Here is a 7544-nt window from a genome sequence, read left to right as displayed (position 1 = left end):
CATTTGTTTTTCAGAAGCAATAACAACTATCGACTGACTTCTTACCATGTTTGGGTGGGGTGGAGCCGTGGGTGGGCTTGTGCGCACATGTGGTCACACGTGTACACACCTGCATGTGTACACATGTATTATATACGGTCATACATGTACACACGTGCACATGTGTGCATTGCTCCAACAGAGATTTGACCCATTATTCCAAAGTTCACTGTAACCAATTAAGATGGGGAACATGCCTGGTAAGTCCTTTCAGAACAACAGGTGACATGATTCCTTAAGGCACACTTGCAGAAGCACACCCCAGCTGAGTTAATCTCTTGCTGTGCCCACCTGCCCATCCCCTGCTCCTGCCTCCTCCACTCCCACCCCCGCTTAAGCCACACCTGTCTCTGTGCCTTTGCACACATCCCCCATTCTAGATGCAGTGGCACAGGAAGCTCTTCCTGACTCCCTTCCAAGCCCACCCCCTACCTTTGCGGACAACTGACTCCCTTCCTCTGGGCCATACCTGCACCCCCACGAGGGTCCCCATCACAGGCCTGCAACCCGGGACCGTGCCAGTCTGTGCACAGTGGTCTCTCCACGATGCTGGCTTCCTGCGCGCGAGCAGCAGGTCTGGGTGCTAGCACCCAGCTCCGTCCTCCGCACCCAGAAGGCCCCCCAGGAGTCCTTGAGGAATGATGGAATACTCTGACTGCAATCTGCCTGTCCCAGTGGTGGGCTAATGGCAGACGATGCCACCGTGGGGCATGTGGGAATGTGTGTTTAAACTTAAAAGGAAGTTACAGGAAAAGGGGAATTCACTGCAGCCAACTCACGGACAGGTAAACCGACCTGCCCCTTGCTTTGGAGCGCCCCTTGCTTTGCTTTGCTGTTTTTGTCTAGAAATGTCATCGGAGGTTACACTGTTTCTATCTTGTCCATCACAAATTCTATGGTTTGGTGGTAAAAACACAGAAACTGGTTTCTATGCTGCCCTGGAAATCTCTGCATATAAAACAAAACAAAAAAAACAACCTTTCTCTTTGAGCCCATAAAATAAAAACCAGCATTGAGATGCTGCCTGAGATGGAAAAGTTCATGCCACGTACCCCGAGATAACTCTGGTAATTATAATAGCATATTCCTGAGTTTCGCAAACATTTGCAAAGCACCTGCCATGTGCCAGACACTGTGTGTGATTGCTGGCATGGCTCTTCCGTGGGGACCGGGGACAATGGGTCTTTTCTAGCACTGTTCATTGCTGCTGCAGGGGAGACGCTTTCTCCCTTCTCCCGTGGTCCCGTGGGGCACCATGCTGTGGCCCCAGCCTGAGGCAGGAAGGGCATTTGACCCACCTGCACAGCTAGGGGAAGGAGGGCTCTTTGGCCTTTCCACTATTCTCTCTGACTGGCGGGAGATGCACCAACCGCGGGGCTTCCAGAATCCGGGGAGCCCCAAAGGTAAGGAGACAGAGAGGCTTTCGCGGGCGGAAGGTGGGATGGAGGGGCAATAAGAGAAGAGATGTGAGAAACCGGAATTGCAACAAAGAGAGATGGAGACAAGAAGTGTGCAAAGGAAGTGAAATCAAAGAAGGTGGGGGGAGAAAATGTATGGATGGAACCAGGCGGACAGACAGGGAGCAGGAGAGCTGGAACTGGAGAAATACGCATGGAGGGAGAGGGTGCAAAGCAGTGACTTCACTACCTCTGCTGGTGTGCCTTTCTTGGGGGACCTGGGGCCCCACGGCCTAGACCCTTAAACCCAGCTTGCCACGCATGCCTTCCCTCTTCAGAGCCCCGATGTTTGGTCTACTGTCTCGTATCCTCGCTGCTGCCACTGCTTTTCCTTCTTCTCAAGGACCTTCACCCCCCGAGACTGGCTGTGGTTTAGGAGGAAGGTTTCTCAACCACTCGCCATCCTATAGCCTTTTTATTGCCGTTCAATTCAGGGAAATGAAGGGGGAATCATTCATTCATTCATTCATTCATGTATTCATTTGCCCAGTGGCAGCCTGTCAAACTTAACATCTAAAGAAAATCCATTGCCGGTGTATTAGGGCACAACTGGGGCCCCAACTCACTCTCCACCTCGTCTCCCACCACTCATCATTTTGCTGACCCTGCGTTGGGTTTCCTGTTCTTTCTCGAAAACACCAAGCGTCCTCCTCCTGCACGTGGCTTTAACACTGGTTGTTCTTTCCCTAGAATGCTCGTGGGGTGGATGTTTTCATGGCTCTCTCCTTCAATTTGTTCAGGTCTCTGCTCAAATTGACCGTCTCCTAAAAGCCTTCCCTAACAGAGCTGCTGAAAATGGCCAGGCTCTTATTTTTTTCTTCCATATCACCAACGGCTACCTAGTTCCTTCTTTCCATCCATCCATCCATCCATCCATCCATCCATCCATCCATCCATCCACATATTTGTCTTTGTCAATACAACATAAGATCCATGTGATGGGAGACATTTTCCCATGAATCTCTCATTTCTGCATGTGCAGACTATCTTTTCCTGTCCCTTTGGATAGTAAACACCCTGGGAGACAGAGAGAGCATTCCCCTCTGGAGCAAAGATCAAGAAAGCTTTCTGCACACTACAAAAGACTTGGGTTCCCTAGGCTCAAGGCTTCCCTTCTGTAATGCATAGCTGTCACCTGGTACCCCAAATCTCCATTCCTACAGGTGACACCAGCGCAGGAACATCTCGGTACTCTTGTATCCATAAAATGTGGCAGGCGAACATTTAGCTTGCAAGTAGGGTAAGATGCTTTCCTTAGGTAAACTCTCAAAATATTGCCACTGAGGTATTGGGTTGTTGGGAAAGTCCTGATGTATTTTTTCTATGTTTTTCATTGCAAAAGTGCGTCATGACTTTTCCAACAACCCAATATTTGCTTATATCTCGGCCCCCCATCCCTCCCACGCACACGCCTCAGACCCCCTGTTTCTCTGTTAGGCACAGTTCATGTCTAGGACACAGTGGATGGGAACCCACCCTCCGTGGAACATTCCAAGTCCTAACCAGGGCGCACTATGTGTCACAGCTAAGGGACACTCCCACCCGGAGGGGCCAATCTCACACTGCTCAGTCCCCCAGTTCTGCTCACAGAAAGTCACTTTAGGTAATCCCTTGACTTTTTCCCAAGGCTTGCAGGGTTTTTATTTTACTTGTGAGGGTTATTTATAGAGTGCAGAGACAAGGCTAAGAATTTACAAGGTTGTTTTCCGGTGTCCCTCTGATCCTCAGCTGTCTTGAGACCATTTGATTCACAGCACAAGGCTGTGGCTAAGGCTAGAGGGTCAGCTTGCGAGCCCCAATCACTATTTTGCCTGAATTAAACTAAGTATGTTTTTAAAGAGATATAATTATTTCCTTGCATCAGTAATAAAGACACGCGCACCAAACATTATCCCCAAAGGTTGTCCATAACTGAATTTTGATAGATCAAATTGTATTTTCTCATTCAATTACATTATAATTTTAGAGGTAATAGTATTTCTTCTCACTGATAAATGGTCTACAGTTGGGAGTGATTACTGCCTCATTCATTCTCTAAAGGTTTACTAAGTACCTCTTATGTCCAGACTTGCAATAAAGTAGGCAAACAGGTGTAATACCCTAATGGAGTTTGAACATCACACGTACCTTCAGTATAAACAAAATGCTAAGTGTTGGTATAAACAAAATGCTGGGAAGGTTTCAGAAAATGGAGTGATTGGGGAGTATGCAGCTCTCAGAGCATTGAGCACACGCCTGAATCGAGTCTGTGCCCCCACAAGTGCTTGTTTAAGTGAATGCAGAAAAGAGAGCAGACCTTCGTGGGAGATGTGATTTCCTGTAGATCTGGAGAAACAGGCAGACTGACGCAGGACCTCTGGGAACGAGTCCAATATTTTAACAAATGCATCTGAAGGTGAGGAGATGGACTTCTCTGCCTTTGGTCTCTTTATAGTAACTTTTTAGGTTTGTTTCCTTCTTCTCTGCTTTAGTACTAAGTAGTACTAGTAAAAGAATTAGTGATTCCTACCCATAGTAATAATTATGAATTCATGACATTTCTTTGTCATAACATGTTACTTACTCATTGTTGTCTCCTCTATTCCAAAGAAACAATTTTCAGGATAACTAATGTCTTTTTTTACATTTCCAAAGTAAGTTGAGAACCAAGGCCACTCTAGACAAAACTGTTGAAGCAAAGAGAACTTGTCATTAGCTGTCCTTCTCTGGGCAAAACTTGTAATCTGGGGCACAATACTTGCATTAGTAGAGACTGTTTTTGGGTCTCGATTCCTAAGGAGCCCGTAGCCTGTTAATCTATAACTAATATGCTTGATAAACAAATGGCCAAAAAATGATGAGTTGCTTTTCTCTGGTGTTACATATTTAAAGATGGCAGCCTGGGAGCAATCTAAAACTCATGGTCAAAAGCGATTCAAATAGTGGGAATTCTGATCACTGTGACAAGCTAATGGTTGAATATATTCTACTACATACATACAGGCTGCTAGATTTACACTGTCCCCTTGGAAATCATAGAATTTTAAAGTTGAAAGTGGCCTTAGAAGTCACCTAGTCTGATACTCCCATTTTAAAATAAGGAAACTGCGGCCTAAAGAGGTAAAAAAAATAAACATGTATGCAAGTAACTACACAAAAAAAACACAACTTATCCAAAGTCATGAATCAAGCCAGCAGCAAGCTCGCAGCCACCATGCGACATGAGACTAAATTCATGTCTCCCGACATGTAAGCCAGAGTTCTTAGCAATTTAAAAAAATCAACACTTATCTATTATTCTGAAATAATTTACTCTCTAATCAAGAACTGGTGTCAAACTGATAGTTAATAGGTTTCATTACATGAAAAAAATCCTGAATGTTAATTATGAACCAATTACATAGTACAATTTCCTCTCAAGATACATCAAAGAGAAAGCAATTTCCATTCTACCCAACAGAAAAGCTAGTGGTAAAGTGACTCATCTCAGGTCATGTAAAGCATCGGCCAGTGAGCTGGCATCAGGACTCATGTGACTGGTCTTCATCCTGAACCCCAGTCCTTCTCAGCTGGGTACTTATTTCTTATGATATTCCCTGTGTGTAACTTTGAAACTAGCAAGTGAATCCACGCTCACGTGTTCATGAATGTCCCCAGGTCATTGTCATCTAAGATACAAGAAAGCAGGGTGTGTGTCACCAAGGAGTTTCCATCTGGCTGGGAAGTCTCAGGGGCTATTTTGCACCCAGGGACAAGGAGGCTAGAGGTCCATATTATGTGTAAGTTTCTACAGGCGGTTTTAGGCTTCTGACCTGGCCCTCTGTACACCTTGGAGCAAACCATAACACCAGAAAAATAAACAAACCACAGCAAAGCTTTTGACTCAAGGCCCTCGATGCTCACAGATTTTCTGTCTGGCATTTTCACTCCTTTCAAACCACGTATTAATGACACTGACCTTTAGAGTAATTTGATTCTGACAATGGCACAGCAGCAGCAGAGCTCAAAGGCTGACAGCCCGACAGTGGCAAGCCAAGGCAGTAATTATTGCTTTAAATCAAAGGACGACGTGTGCCTCTACAGCAAGCAAATTCATATTAAATAAGAACTCCGACTCCGTACCCTATTGCACCCACCACCTTCCTGCAGTTTACTTCCCAGAGCTCAGCAAAATCTGCTGCCCCCAGACAGTACAGGCGCGTTACTCGCCATTTCATTTTGTCATTCAGTCTTAGGTTTGGAGGAACCCTTACCAATCATCTCCTCTAACTTCTTACTCTTAGCAGTATGAACTCTGAAAAAGGGAACCCCAGCTTGCTTGGATGCTTCCAGTGACGGGGAGCTCAGCCCCTGTGTCAGTCAAGCAAGGATCCCACCCATCTACATACTCAGGCAAGGCATTCCAGATAACCTTGGGTGATAGAGTCATAACCTCAGCCTCCTTCTCTTCAGTTTTTCTTTCTTTCCTCCTCATTCTCCTCATATCCTTCCTCTAAGTTACAGTGTTTTCTAAGTATCTATGGAGCAGGTTGGTTCTCCATTAAATGAAGGGCCACATGAAAATTGCTTTGGCCACCTAGCCCGCAGCCCATATGTACAGGTTAGAGGGGAAAAGACAAGTTAAAGACTATTTTTAGCTTAAAAGGTGCAAGCAAAATCAGTTTGCAAAAGGCTAATTGAATTTTCTGTCTAGCCATTTTTTTATTTCCCCGTGGCATTTCACTTTTTCTGGAAGAATTACATCAGGCTGGAAAATTTAGCCTTGAGTCTGTGACCAGCTTCATTTCCTGTCCCTCATGCATTTTATCAGAGAGTTAGCATTTCAACAAGAGTGGGGACTTCCCTTTCTCACACTGAGAGCCAAGATTTTAAACTGTTTTGCAACCATCACTGGCTTGTCTAATGATAAAATTCACTTCTTGAGCACTGCATTGGGCCGTCCAAAACTATCCAATCTCTTGCATCTATGGATAATACGTTGAAAGGGTGGAGCTTTTTTTGTCTGTACGTACTGGACGTCCTCCCTCATGGAGAAAAACTAATGGTCATTTTCTATAGGCACCACTAACCTACACAACAACTTTGTGCAATTAGGCAAAATATCCGACCTTTGAGTTGATGTAGCCCAAAGTTACACAACATGGCTGCAGAAGGTGACTTTGTGAGAAGCAAAAGAATACTCCTTCCTCGGAAAAGATGCTGACGCCAGGCCCTGATTTTGGCTTTGCATAATTAGCACAGGGGTGGTAGTTAAGCTAATGCTAGTTGCTGTAACAAACAAGCTAAAAATGAGCGGTGACTTTTATCACAATAAAAGTTTGCCTCTGGCTCACATTACAGTGACTCTTTGACCTCTCACAGGCAGTGGGGAGATGATGACAGAGGATGGAGAAGGCCAACCTGCGTCTTAACCTCGTCAGCCTAGGGACAACACACGTCACTACAGCTCATATTCCACTGACATGAGCCAGTCACTTAGAACCACCTGGGTGACAAGGGAAGATGGCGTTGAGAGGTATGGTTCATATCTGAGGGCTACTTTTCAGATACAAGGAGATTTCTGTGCTTGATGATTTAATAAGATGCATTTTGAGCAAGTCATCTTTGATTCAACTGTGGTTAATTTTAGGGACAATCAAAATATTGATACAAGTTCTTCACATCCAGCCTGCACCCACTTTCCAGATCTTAGTCTAACCAAATCATGGATGATAAGCACGAGTCTCCAAAAAGGTTCGGAATTCAGCCAGGTGAATCTTTTCGACAATCCATTATAATCATTGATTTATTGTCCTAGGCTCTAGGGCACAAAGATGAATATAGTGCTTCTCCCACAAAGACCTTATGGAATAATGGGAGAGACAGACACCTGACTTATGCCACATGTGTAATAATAAGGAATCAACGTTAGGATTCACAGGAGGAGAAAGGGGCTCCCGGGATCTGAAAGATTCAGGAGTCTTCACTGAAAGAAGTGACGTCCAAATTCAGTCTTGAAGGATGAACTGAAATTAGACAGGGTATCGAGAGATAGCAAGCACCCATCATGAAAGCCAAATATACCAGGTC

The 7544-nt window shown here is 45.0% G+C and overlaps 1 long non-coding RNA gene across 2 annotated transcripts in view; it reads left to right on the top strand.

Annotated features, from left to right (window-relative positions):
• Positions 1 to 1236: 1236 nt before the first annotated feature.
• The window catches only part of LOC109385352 (uncharacterized), a 16415-nt gene continuing 10107 nt past the window's right edge, over positions 1237 to 7544 (top strand). Inside the window, exons 1-3 of one of the 2 annotated variants that reach the window (XR_002124596.1) lie at positions 1237 to 1442; positions 6837 to 6990; positions 7105 to 7505. This is a non-coding gene — a long non-coding RNA (uncharacterized LOC109385352). Of the gene's footprint in view, positions 1443 to 6836; positions 6991 to 7104; positions 7506 to 7544 lie in introns of those variants that run through there. The other variant, XR_002124595.1, reaches the window with a different exon arrangement.

Source organism: Hipposideros armiger, unplaced genomic scaffold, assembly GCF_001890085.2.
Source record: "Hipposideros armiger isolate ML-2016 unplaced genomic scaffold, ASM189008v1 scaffold_6, whole genome shotgun sequence".
In the NCBI taxonomy this organism is placed as follows: domain Eukaryota; kingdom Metazoa; phylum Chordata; class Mammalia; order Chiroptera; family Hipposideridae; genus Hipposideros; species Hipposideros armiger.
This window is presented reverse-complemented; position numbering and strand designations above follow the sequence as displayed.